Source organism: Salvia hispanica, chromosome 3 (genome assembly GCF_023119035.1).
Source record: "Salvia hispanica cultivar TCC Black 2014 chromosome 3, UniMelb_Shisp_WGS_1.0, whole genome shotgun sequence".
Taxonomy (NCBI): Eukaryota; Viridiplantae; Streptophyta; class Magnoliopsida; order Lamiales; family Lamiaceae; genus Salvia; species Salvia hispanica.
In genome coordinates, this window is record NC_062967.1 from 55119857 (window position 1) to 55132148 (window position 12292).

The following is a 12292-nucleotide window of genomic DNA, read 5'->3' on the forward strand; positions in this document are numbered from 1 at the left end:
GGACGCGGGAATAGAATGAAATATTAGTGTTCAAAAAATCAAGGATTATCGGGAGATGTAGCTAGCAACGCCAATCCTTCAATGGATAAAAAAGTAACAATCAAACCTACATCAAATAGCATGTCTTATATGTTTTTATGTGATTTTCTATATATCAAGATTAATTGCATGAAATTGGAATTGAATATATAATCACCTAAATAGATTAGTAAGAACCTGTTTGTTTTCTGTGTCTTCCGGTGCGGTGCGGTAACCCCAACAAGAGTGACCCATGGGCCATGAGACTTATATAGTAATTGTTTCAATTCTCTCTTTATACCAATTAGTATTACACCCATGCTATGCACGGACTAAGATATTTTCAAATATTGATTGTTAGTTTCTGGACCAAAATTATAAACAATATTATTATGCAAAAATTATGAACAAAAGATCATAGCATATAATAACAATGAACAAAATGCGTAATAAAAATTTAAGTTATATGAAGGTAAAAATATTTACAAATCAATATTCAAACATTAAATTATAGATAAAGGAACTTTCAACCTCATCCTTGAAAACTAAAATCCTTATCAATTCTAAAATCTTTTTATGACAACCAAGAATGTTGCAAAACCACCACAGGCAGCATATGTTGTTTTTTGGCCCACCTAATAGTTGCATATAATAACCGTGAGACTAAAAATTAAAGCAAATTTACATCAAACAAAACAAAAAAACCTTAAATAACGTATAATTACAACTTTTCCTAATGAGATTTAAGATATTGTTTATTAAAAACTATAATTTAAGATTGCACATGTGAGACACTTCCTAGTGAGCTTCATTTCATTGCAATATAGTGACCCTATATACTGAAAACCCAAACCTTGAAACCTAAATTCTAAATCCTTAACTTTAAAATATATTCATCATGACCAACAAATGAGCCAAATATCAATAAAATTCTCCCTCCGTCCCAATTCAATTTTACTTTGTTATCACTTATTCTATTATGAGGGTTTTAGATTTGTATTCGATATCTTACACTGGGTTGACCTACTTAATAATCCTTAATGGTAGTAGATGTTTTTTTACCTGAATCTTGGCTGTAAATCTGTTTATATGCTCATATCAAGAAAGTGTTTTACAATAGGGCTATGTGAACGGCAAAAATAGAAATCTTGCTTGCATTCATCCAAGCATCTATTCACCCAATAGTATTATTTATTAGAGCCGAAGTAGTGTTTTGTTGAAGCTAGACTTGTATTGTATCTAATCAAATAATTGTGTTTCATAGGTGCAAGGAATGTTAATAGAAGGAATGTAATACTATACGAAGGCTCAAACAACTTATTATTAGATATTTTATTACTTTTTAATTATACATAATTTAATATTAGTATAGTTGTTCTTAATAATATTAAACCAAACAAATAATTAATTTAAATAATCATCTGTGCTAATTTATAAATAATAGAAATTCTCAAACATGAATAATAGTGTATTGTTTAAAAAATAAAAAACTAAAACAAATTTGAATTTCTTAATTATAGTGTTTTGTTATAACTAATTTATTTTATATTCAACATTAAATGTAACTAAGAAAATTTAAGAGTACAAAATCACTATGTTAAAATCTCTAATTACAAAACTAGAGACAATCCTCTCATTGTTAATTGATCAAGATTAATATTGACCATTCAAAACGTGTATGAAATCTCTATTAACATTAATGATGGAGAATTGTTGGTTGATTAGCAATTTAGCATCGATTATGATCAAATATTACATGTCCCTAATATCTAAACCCGAAAATTGCTTTCAATATTGCATATATAAATTGTTATTTAAAAAAAAAAATATCCCTATAATATAGCCTTAAAAGATGCCTCTACCATTACATATATTTCCAAGAAGGAATATAGTCATATAATCAACCACTAATTATACAATTATACACGTTTATAATTCTAACACATTTGTGCATATGTGTACATTTGATAACTTTATTAGCCGATATAACCTAGCAAAAAAAGCTTCCATTCTCATCTTCTTCGTCAAATATTTATGTGGCTTTTTTTTTTCTGGACAACAAACATCTTCCTACCCAAGTTTTACTCGTCGGCCAGCTCAATCAGGTACTTATCTTGTAACACCCGTCTTTTTAGTACCTTTTCACGTTGATTTTTGTTTTGAGAACGAGCGAGTGATAGACCTTGATTAAAATACTGTCTTTGTTTTGACTAGTTGCGAATGGAAATAGTGGATGCTTGTTTTGGTCATTGATTAATTATGTGGTGAAAATAAACGATGAGTTTGACGTGAGAGTCATCGGTGGAAAATTGTGCGTCCGTCTATGTACTTGGAATAACACTAAAGTACTTTAAAGAAAACACCACAATTTGATTAATATTCTCTAAATCAAATATTTGGGCATATCACTTTTATCTCTCTTATTCTAGCATTTTATTCTACTCCGTAGTAGTAGAATATTAATTAATTATTCTACTCCGCAGTCAAATTTTTAGTCAAAATATTTCTCCCAATTCCATCACCCAACGGTTTCTTCCATATCTCCACCTCCCTTGAAAATCTCCAACCAAAATCCATTCTTCTCCTTATAAATTTCTCCACAACGCAGCTTCATTTTGTATCTGCCGTTATATTCTTCCTCCCATCAAAAAGCTTGAAATCGAGAGTGCTGTGATCTCAATTCCTCCCGATTGCTACAAGTTCTGCTTCTTTCCAAAGGTATAATCTTTCCCTTCAATCCAGTGTTTACAACTTTCTGGATATTAAATCCATAGCACCATTTATGCCTTGTCACAGTTGAAAGGAAGAACAAAATCGAGCAGCCTGCAAATTCCAATTTGTTCTCCTCATTTCAAAGTTGAAGGAGAAAGCAAGAGAGTTGTGATTTTCTTCAATACCTTCTCTTCTGCAAATTTTGCTTCTTCGGGAAGGTATATCCACAATTTTTGAAAGTCTCTGCATTCAATTCCAAGACATACTTTCATACATACACTTTAGTTCACTGGCCGAATCTGGAATAATTTATTTTGAAAATGTCTGCAACTTGTTGAATGATACTCCTTTTGAAAGGTTCGATCTTTAAAGCTTTAGAAGCTGCCTTTTGTTTCTCTTCGATGTCAAATTCTGAAAATTTCTTGCCTGCCCAATAATTTTTGAATTGAACAAATGAGAAAAATTAATGTAAAAGTTTAGAATGAGAAAAAGGGATGGGACTTATCTGGCGCTGCTCGGCGACGGAGAGGCTGGACGGCAGCGGCGGGAGTGACGAACGGAAACGACAATAGTGATTAGTGAGAGAGGGGGATGAGATTGTGCATTGATTTGGGATCTGTAGCTTTGTTTTGATACTTAAAATTGGAGATAGGAATCAGGATTTAGGTTCTGCTTGAACGAGAATATGAGAATGAGCTTGTTGTGAGTGGTGAGTTACAGAGAGAATCTGAGTTTTTGCTGAAACAGAGATAGAGTTGAGAGATATGATACGTGTTGGTGGCAGGGAGTAAGATAGTACTGTATTAAATTTTGTTCTTATTGAATATAGTTGTTTGAGGGAGGATATGTGATTTTTAAATCAAAGTGGTATTGAGGGGGGTATATATATATATGTATATATACACGTGTATTGGATTAGGGAGTATACTTTGGTATATTATTTTAAATTGTTCTTTCTTGTTATATATATACGTGGTGGCTGGGCAGTATACATACAATACCTATTTTATTTCCTTTACTTTGTTTTACAATGTGGTGGAATGGGAAGCATATACGTGTAAGGATGAGGGAGTATGTAAATATTATTTTACCTTAGTTAATTTGCTACTTTATTATTAAATTAAATACTAAAGTTTAAGTGGACTACTTTAGTTTAGTTATATGCTTGAAGCAGTAGATGGATTTTGTTCTAGGCAGATTAGTTCTCGACGATTTTACTTAAGGAAAGAGTTTAATTTTGGGCTATGTGATTTAAATTCGTGAGTGTCCCTTGTACATGAGATTAAAGCCGACGGATGAGAGTATAATTTTAGTGATGTTGTTTTGTTTGATTGATTATATGAAAGTTCTTGATGGAGAGGATGAATGAATAATTTGACCACACACACTTAGGATGCATGCATTGTTAAATTAATTTATTTTGCAAAGTCTGAATTTTGCATATCTTGTTATTTCAAAAAGGGTGAGCTTGTGCACGTTGGTTGCGGTTGGAATAAGAGGTGATTGAGGAGTAAGCTTGTGAGGTGGGCTTTCGTTTTAAATAAGGACTATGTCCTAAATACTATTTTTATGTGAAAGGAGGTGAAAATTGTTTGTCTTGCCATGTTTTGTGTTTGAATGAACCTATCTGAAGTGGCTATGCCATGTATGTTTAATCGAATTCGGGTCCCAGTAGGGCCGCAAACCCTGCTCGGACTAGTGTACACCCAGTAGATCGTGCGCTATCTCTTTGGAGTTGGCCGGTCTAGTGACTTGGTTCGTGGCCACGTTCCTTGTCATGTATGTTCAGATATGGTGATGGTGATGTGGATGGAAAATGGTTGCAACCGAATTTTATGTAAAGATGATTTTAGTGACTTGGGTTCTTTTCAATTAAAACCCCCAAGATCACTCGTTATGGCTTGACAAACTGATTTGGCATGTGTCCACTGAGTGCATCAAGTACTCAGCCCTGCATATTTGTTTTTCTTAATGTGCAGATTGAGCGACGACGGGCGTGGAGGATGTTGAGCAGAATTCATGGATTATTTATGTTTGGCTTAATATTGTTGGATGTGTCGTGTCTTCATACTCGGCATTTTCCGTGTCTTGAAAGCTTCCGCTAGGTGTCTTTTCTTCAAAATTGTTTAGTATTGAGAACCTAACTCTTTTCAAAATTGTCACTTTCTAGTCTTTAAATTCTTAGAATTGGTACTTGTTGAAATGATACTATGTTGTTTCCTACGTTATTTCAATTATTTAAATATTTTGGTCAAAGATGTGTGTTTCCCCTTTCTTCCCCGCTTCTTTAATCATCCCCTAGTCGCGATCAACCGTGTTTACTATCCTTAGAAAATATGGGCGTGACAAAGTGGTATCAGAGCAATTTTTCTTTCCGCTCTGGACCCAAGAGTCTTTTTCTGTCTTGATCTAGATTCGTATCCCTAGATCAAAATAAATAAATAGGTAATTGAATAAAAATTTTAAAAGTGTCAAAGGCTCAACATCCAACCGTCGCCGCTCAACTTGAAATGAGGTAAATGTTTTGGAAATGGAAATGATTAGTTGTGCATGGTGAGATTCGATTGGCAAAAATATTTATGTTGTGGAAAAATTGGTGAAAATTTTGGAGATATTTGAACTTTAAGTGAAAGCATGCTAGTTCTTTTTCTTTTGAGATTTGAGGAGTATGATGTTGTTATATGTTGAGATATCTAGTGATAATATTTGTTTACGCTTGATTATATGGTCTATATGTAATAATTTGAGTGATGACTCGTGGATATCGAAGGATAATATTGTGAACTTTGTGTGTGATTGCGGACTATTTTGAGATGTACGTTGGGAATGACGATATAGATTTTAGTGGTATGTAATAACTCAATTTTTTTCGTCTTTTTTTGAGCAAATGAATGAACGTGGAACATCGAACCACAGTGAATCTCTAATACCAAAGGATATAAAAAAATAAAAATAAAAAAAAAATAAAAAGTAAAAATAGAAAAGTAAATATAAATGTTCGAAAATTGTGATTGGAAGTCGAGTGACGATAATTAGCGTTACCTGGGCATATATACCGTTTTCTTTTTACTTTTGTACTCACTTCGAATTTACGTTGGAAACCCTACCCTTCGCATAGATGGCGCGTAGGATTCGAACCCCACGAAGGAGTGACCCACCGGAGGCACAACAAAAACTTAAAGCATATCGAGTCTATCGGAAGAAAGACAACGTACCATTGCTAGAGTTTGTCGCACATTTCGACACTCTTTGGAAGGCTGCTCATGAGTTTGGGGTGACGGAGCATGATGGGATTGAGAAGTTGATTGAGCTGCTCCCCAATAGTTGGAAGGAATGGGCCACAACGACATCAAAGCGTTACACATGGTACCAGGACGCAAGTGATGACATGAAGGGAGACTTGAAAGGCTTCCGAAAGGAAATATATTGCGCCTTAGTTGATTCCGAAGATGATCTACCCCCGCAGCCTGCGGATGAGGAATTTGAGGATAAGCAAATGATAGTGCATGAGGCCGAAGCGGAGAACAGAGACGAAGGAGAATTAGGGATGGTCCCGGGGTACGAGGAAGACTACGAAGAGGACCCCGAAGAGGAACCCGAGGAGGACCTTGGAGGGAACCCCATAGAAGATTCCGATGAAGACCCAGAGGAAGGACCCATGGAGGAAGATGATTAAGTAGTTGCGTTAGATCCTTTAAGTAGTTTAATGTTATCTTTTTCTTTATCGAACTTAGTAGTAATCTTCTTTATTCCTATTGGTTTTTGATGCGAAGTCCTCAGTGAGACAATTGTTTATTCTTTGATCCTAGTTATGAGAAGTTAGAATTTGATACCTCTTATACGTGCTACTTAACTGTTATACATGAAAATACATGAAGAGATTTATGAGAAAGTGGTGACTTATGGATAAAAGAATTGTAATAATTATGTGTCTTGAAGCAGAATGCCGCCGAGACGTGGTCCACGAACAAGGCGCAATGCGAGGGAACAAACCGAAGAGGGTGTTGGGGACCAACCCCCACCACCACCACCGCCGCCACCACCACCACCACCGCCACCACCACCACCACCACCACCCCCACCTCAGCCAAAACGATACATCGAGACTTTCATGAGCCAAAAACCCCCACAGTTTGATGGACTGGGAGAGCCATCAACGGTAGAGACTTGGATACGCGCTCTCGAGCGTATATTCGAGTTTATGGAGAGCACCGATAAGGAACGACTCGCTTGTGTGAAATTTCAACTAACTGGGCCCGCCGATTATTGGTGGGATACCAAGCTAAGGACCATGGACCCTGCACGCCGTGAAGCGCTGACATGGGAAGGATTCAAGGAGGAGTTGAACAATAAGTACGTCCCCATGAGTTATAGGCGAGCAAAAGTAGAGGAATTTCATACCCTCAAGCAAGGACGCATGACTGTGACAGAGTACGACCGGGCCCTTTGTGAATTGACCCGATATGCGCCTGAGTTAGTAGACACGGATGCGAAGATGGCGGAAAAATTTCGTGTTGGGCTCAGACACGATATAAGAGCAGCTGTGGCTAGCCGTAGAGGAATCACATACTCGGAGGTTTTGAGTTGCGCCTTAGACGTGGAAGAGGCGTTGCCCAAGGATAGGACAATCGTGAAAACTACGTCACCTCCACCACCTCATCAACAAAATTTCAGAGACAAGAGGAAGTGGGAGGGAGATCGAGCTCCATACGATAATAAGAGACAACAATATATGAGAAACCCACCACAATATGGAAGTAGGAATGCTCCCTATCAGAGGGGTGACTTTCGGCCTAGGGCCCCTCACTGTGTTAGTTGTCTCAAGAACCATTTTGGAGTATGCAGAGAGAAGAGCAATAAATGCTACACTTGCGGTGGAAATGGTCATTTTTCTAGAGAATGTCCGAATAGGAACGTGGGAATGGGAGCAAGGCATAATAATCAAGGGTTCCGTCCGCAACAGAGGGCACTACAAGTCGAGCCAAGAGGATACTTACCCGCCCCGCAGCAGCAGCAACAACAACGTCGTCAAGGACTTCCCACTCAAGCAAGGGCATATGCTTTGAAGGGAAAACAACCGATGATTGGGCAAGGAAGTAAGGAGCAAGGAAACTTGGCAGGTATGGGCACACTCCTCAACATGCCTATTATTGTTTTGTTCGATACGGGTGCATCGCATTCTTTTATTTCAGCGTCATGTGTGGATACATTAGAACTGCCTACCAATAAAACTGAACATAGAATGAGTGTGACTTCACCAGTAGGAGGAACTGTAGATATTTCACAAACTTGCTCGAATGTTGAACTTACTATGGGAGAACTTAAGTTAATTGCACATAATTTGCAAGTTATGTCGATGGGGAGTATAGATATAATTTTGGGTATGGATTGGTTAGCCGAGAATCATGTTACCATTCGCTGCAACGAGAGAGAGATCTTTTTCCAAACCCCGGGAAAGGAGCCTACTATATTTTATGGGATTTCTATGAATCGACGCAAGTCCATAATTTCTGCGCTTCAAGCAACTACTATGATGAGGAAAGGATGTCCAGCGTATCTCGTCTATCTTAATGGAGAGGAGAAGGAAGAAAGAAGCATAGAAGATGTGGCGGTAGTGAAAGAGTTCCCAGACGTTTTCCCTAATGCTTTGCCAGGACCACCTCCCGATAGACAGTTGGAGTTTACAATTGATTTGGAGCCGGGATCAGCACCGATATCTAAGGCACCATACCGGATGGCGCCTAAGGAATTGGAAGAGCTTAAGATACAACTGCAAGAGTTGCTCGACTTGGGTTTCATTAGACCCAGTGTGTCGCCGTGGGGAGCGCCAGTGTTGTTCGTGAAGAAGAAGGACGGAACATTGAGGATGTGCATCGATTATCGAGAGTTGAACAAGTTGACACTCAAGAATAAGTACCCGCTGCCGAGGATAGACGATTTGTTCGATCAACTTCGTGGAGCTGGAGTGTTCTCGAAAATGGATTTGAGATCGGGATACCATCAACTGAGAGTCCGACGAGAAGACGTACCCAAGACTGCTTTCCGAACTAGATACGGCCATTATGAGTTTATAGTGATGCCTTTCGGATTAACAAATGCCCCGGCTGTATTTATGGACCTTATGAATCGTGTGTTCCATCCATATTTGGACAAGTTCGTCCTAGTTTTCATAGATGATGTACTTATCTACTCAAAGAACGAGGAGGAACATGAAGAACATTTGAGGACCACCTTGGAGACGCTAAGGGCCGAGAAACTCTATGCTAAGTTCAGCAAGTGCGAGTTTTGGCTTAAGGAAGTAAATTTCCTTGGACACATAGTGACCGCGGATGGAATTCGAGTGGATCCTACAAAGGTGGAAGCTGTACAACAATGGAAGTCACCGACTACACCAAATGAGATTCGAAGTTTCTTAGGACTGGCGGGATATTATCGGAGATTCATTGAAGGATTTTCAAAGATAGCAAGACCAATGACTCAACAATTGAAGAAGGGAGTCAAGGTGAATTGGACACCGGAATGTGAGGCGAGTTTCCAGTTGTTGAAGAAGAAGTTGACCACCGCACCGATTCTCGCTGTGCCAGAGCCCGACACTAACTATGTGGTGTATACTGATGCATCGAAGGTTGGACTTGGGTGTGTACTTATGCAGAATGGGAAAGTGATTGCATATGCATCAAGACAGTTGAGGCCACATGAGTTGAACTACCCGACGCATGACTTGGAGTTGGCGGCAGTTGTACATGCCTTGAAGATTTGGAGGCATCATCTTTATGGAGTTCGTTGCGAGATATACACGGACCACAAAAGTCTCAAGTACTTCTTCGAACAGAAGGATTTGAACATGCGCCAACGTAGATGGCTCGAGTTAGTGAAGGATTACGATTGTAGCATAAACTACCACCCAGGAAAGGCGAACGTAGTGGCTGATGCTCTAAGTAGAAAGTCTCAACCTCAATTAGCCACTTTTCTCACAAATGAAGAGCACTTGATACGAGAGTTCAGTAGGATGCGATTGGAAGTCGTGAGAGCGCCCGAAACAGTGCAAGGAAGGATCGCCACCTTGGTGATGGAACCTGACCTAAGAGCTAGAATTGTCGAGGCTCAAAGACGCGATACTTTGCTAGAGAAAATCCGTTCGGGAGCGAGGGCAGGAGAGCAAGAAAATTTTCACGAGGAGGCGGATAATGCCCTCACCTACAAGGGAAGGTTGTGTGTGCCTAAAGACGAAGGACTTAGAAATGAAATCATGAGGGAAGCGCATGAAACACCATATACTGCGCATCCGGGGAGTACCAAGATGTATCAAGATTTGAAAAGACAGTTTTGGTGGAATGGCATGAAAAAGCATGTTGCGGCATTTGTGGAGAGGTGTCTAGCATGTCAACAAGTGAAAGCCCTACATCAACGACCCTATGGAAGACTGCAACCACTGGAGATTCCGGAATGGAAATGGGAGCACATTGCAATGGACTTCGTGACAGGATTACCGAGATCTCAACGAGGAAACACGGTTATTTGGGTGATTATTGATCGTCTTACCAAATCTTCCCACTTTGTGCCGGTTCGTGATACTTATGGAGCTAATAAGTTGTCCAAGATGTATGTACGAGAGATCTTACGCTTACATGGAGTACCGGTGACTATTACATGTGATCGTGATTCGAAGTTTACATCTAGATTTTGGATGAGCCTGCAGCGAGAGTTAGACACCAAGTTGAATTTCAGCACTGCGTTCCACCCACAGACTGATGGACAAACAGAGAGGACGATACAGACTTTGGAGGACATGTTGAGAGCTGTAGTGCTAGATCGAGGAGTAGGTTGGGAGGAAGTATTGCCACTAATAGAGTTCGCTTACAACAATAGTTATCAGGCGACTATTAACATGGCCCCGTATGAAGCATTGTATGGGAAGAAATGTAGATCTCCACTTTATTGGGATGAAGTGGGTGAGAGAAGAGTCCTTGGACCCGATTCTGTGGAAGAAATGATAGAGATTGTCCGACAAATCCGTGAGAGGATCAAGGAAGCTCAGGATCGACAGAAATCGTATGCTGATGTTCGAAGAACCGATCTACAGTTCGAAACTGGCGATAAAGTCTTTCTAAAGGTAGCTCCGTCTAAAGGGATAACTCGGTTCGGTGTGAAGGGCAAGTTGAGACCACGATTTATTGGACCATATGAGATTCTTGATAGAGTAGGTCCCGTAGCGTATAGATTGGCGTTACCACCATGCTTTGGGAATGTGCACGACGTCTTCCATGTGTCACAATTGAGGAAGTATGTGTTCGACCCTAGCCACATAATTCATCAAGAGGAGATGATGATCTTGAATCCAAATTTGAGTTATGAAGAGAAGCCTGAAGCTATTCTAGATCGGAAGGTGCAAGAGTTGAGAAACAAGTCTATTGCTTCAGTGAAGGTTCGGTGGAGAAATCATGGTGTTGAGGAAGCTACGTGGGAACTAGAAGACAAGATGAAGGAGAAGTACCCGGAACTGTTCGAATGATCTAACCAAATTTCGGGACGAAATTTTGTGAAGGTGGGTAGATTGTAACACCCGTCTTTTTAGTACCTTTTCACGTTGATTTTTGTTTTGAGAACGAGCGAGTGATAGACCTTGATTAAAATACTGTCTTTGTTTTGACTAGTTGCGAATGGAAATAGTGGATGCTTGTTTTGGTCATTGATTAATTATGTGGTGAAAATAAACGATGAGTTTGACGTGAGAGTCATCGGTGGAAAATTGTGCGTCCGTCTATGTACTTGGAATAACACTAAAGTACTTTAAAGAAAACACCACAATTTAATTAATATTCTCTAAATCAAATATTTGGGCATATCACTTTTATCTCTCTTATTCTAGCATTTTATTCTACCCCGTTGTAGTAGAATATTAATTAATTATTCTACTCCGCAGTCAAATTTTTGGTCAAAATATTTCTCCCAATTCCATCACCCAACGGTTTCTTCCATATCTCCACCTCCCTTGAAAATCTCCAACCAAAATCCATTCTTCTCCTTATAAATTTCTCCACAACGCAGCTTCATTTTGTATCTGCCGTTATATTCTTCCTCCCATCAAAAAGCTTGAAATCGAGAGTGCTGTGATCTCAATTCCTCCCGATTGCTACAAGTTCTGCTTCTTTCCAAAGGTATAATCTTTCCCTTCAATCCAGTGTTTACAACTTTCTGGATATTAAATCCATAGCACCATTTATGCCTTGTCACAGTTGAAAGGAAGAACAAAATCGAGCAGCCTGCAAATTCCAATTTGTTCTCCTCATTTCAAAGTTGAAGGAGAAAGCAAGAGAGTTGTGATTTTCTTCAATACCTTCTCTTCTGCAAATTTTGCTTCTTCGGGAAGGTATATCCACAATTTTTGAAAGTCTCTGCATTCAATTCCAAGACATACTTTCATACATACACTTTAGTTCACTGGCCGAATCTGGAATAATTTATTTTGAAAATGTCTGCAACTTGTTGAATGATACTCCTTTTGAAAGGTTCGATCTTTAAAGCTTTAGAAGCTGCCTTTTGTTTCTCTTCGATGTCAAAT

The 12292-nt window shown here is 38.9% G+C and overlaps 1 long non-coding RNA gene across 1 annotated transcript; it reads left to right on the forward strand.

Annotated features, from left to right (window-relative positions):
• Window positions 1-2649: 2649 nt before the first annotated feature.
• On the forward strand, window positions 2650-4846 carry LOC125209075. Its single transcript, XR_007174297.1, has 4 exons — window positions 2650-2736; window positions 2815-2948; window positions 4192-4253; window positions 4710-4846. It is a non-coding gene; the product is annotated as an uncharacterized LOC125209075 (long non-coding RNA).
• Window positions 4847-12292: the final 7446 nt, after the last annotated feature.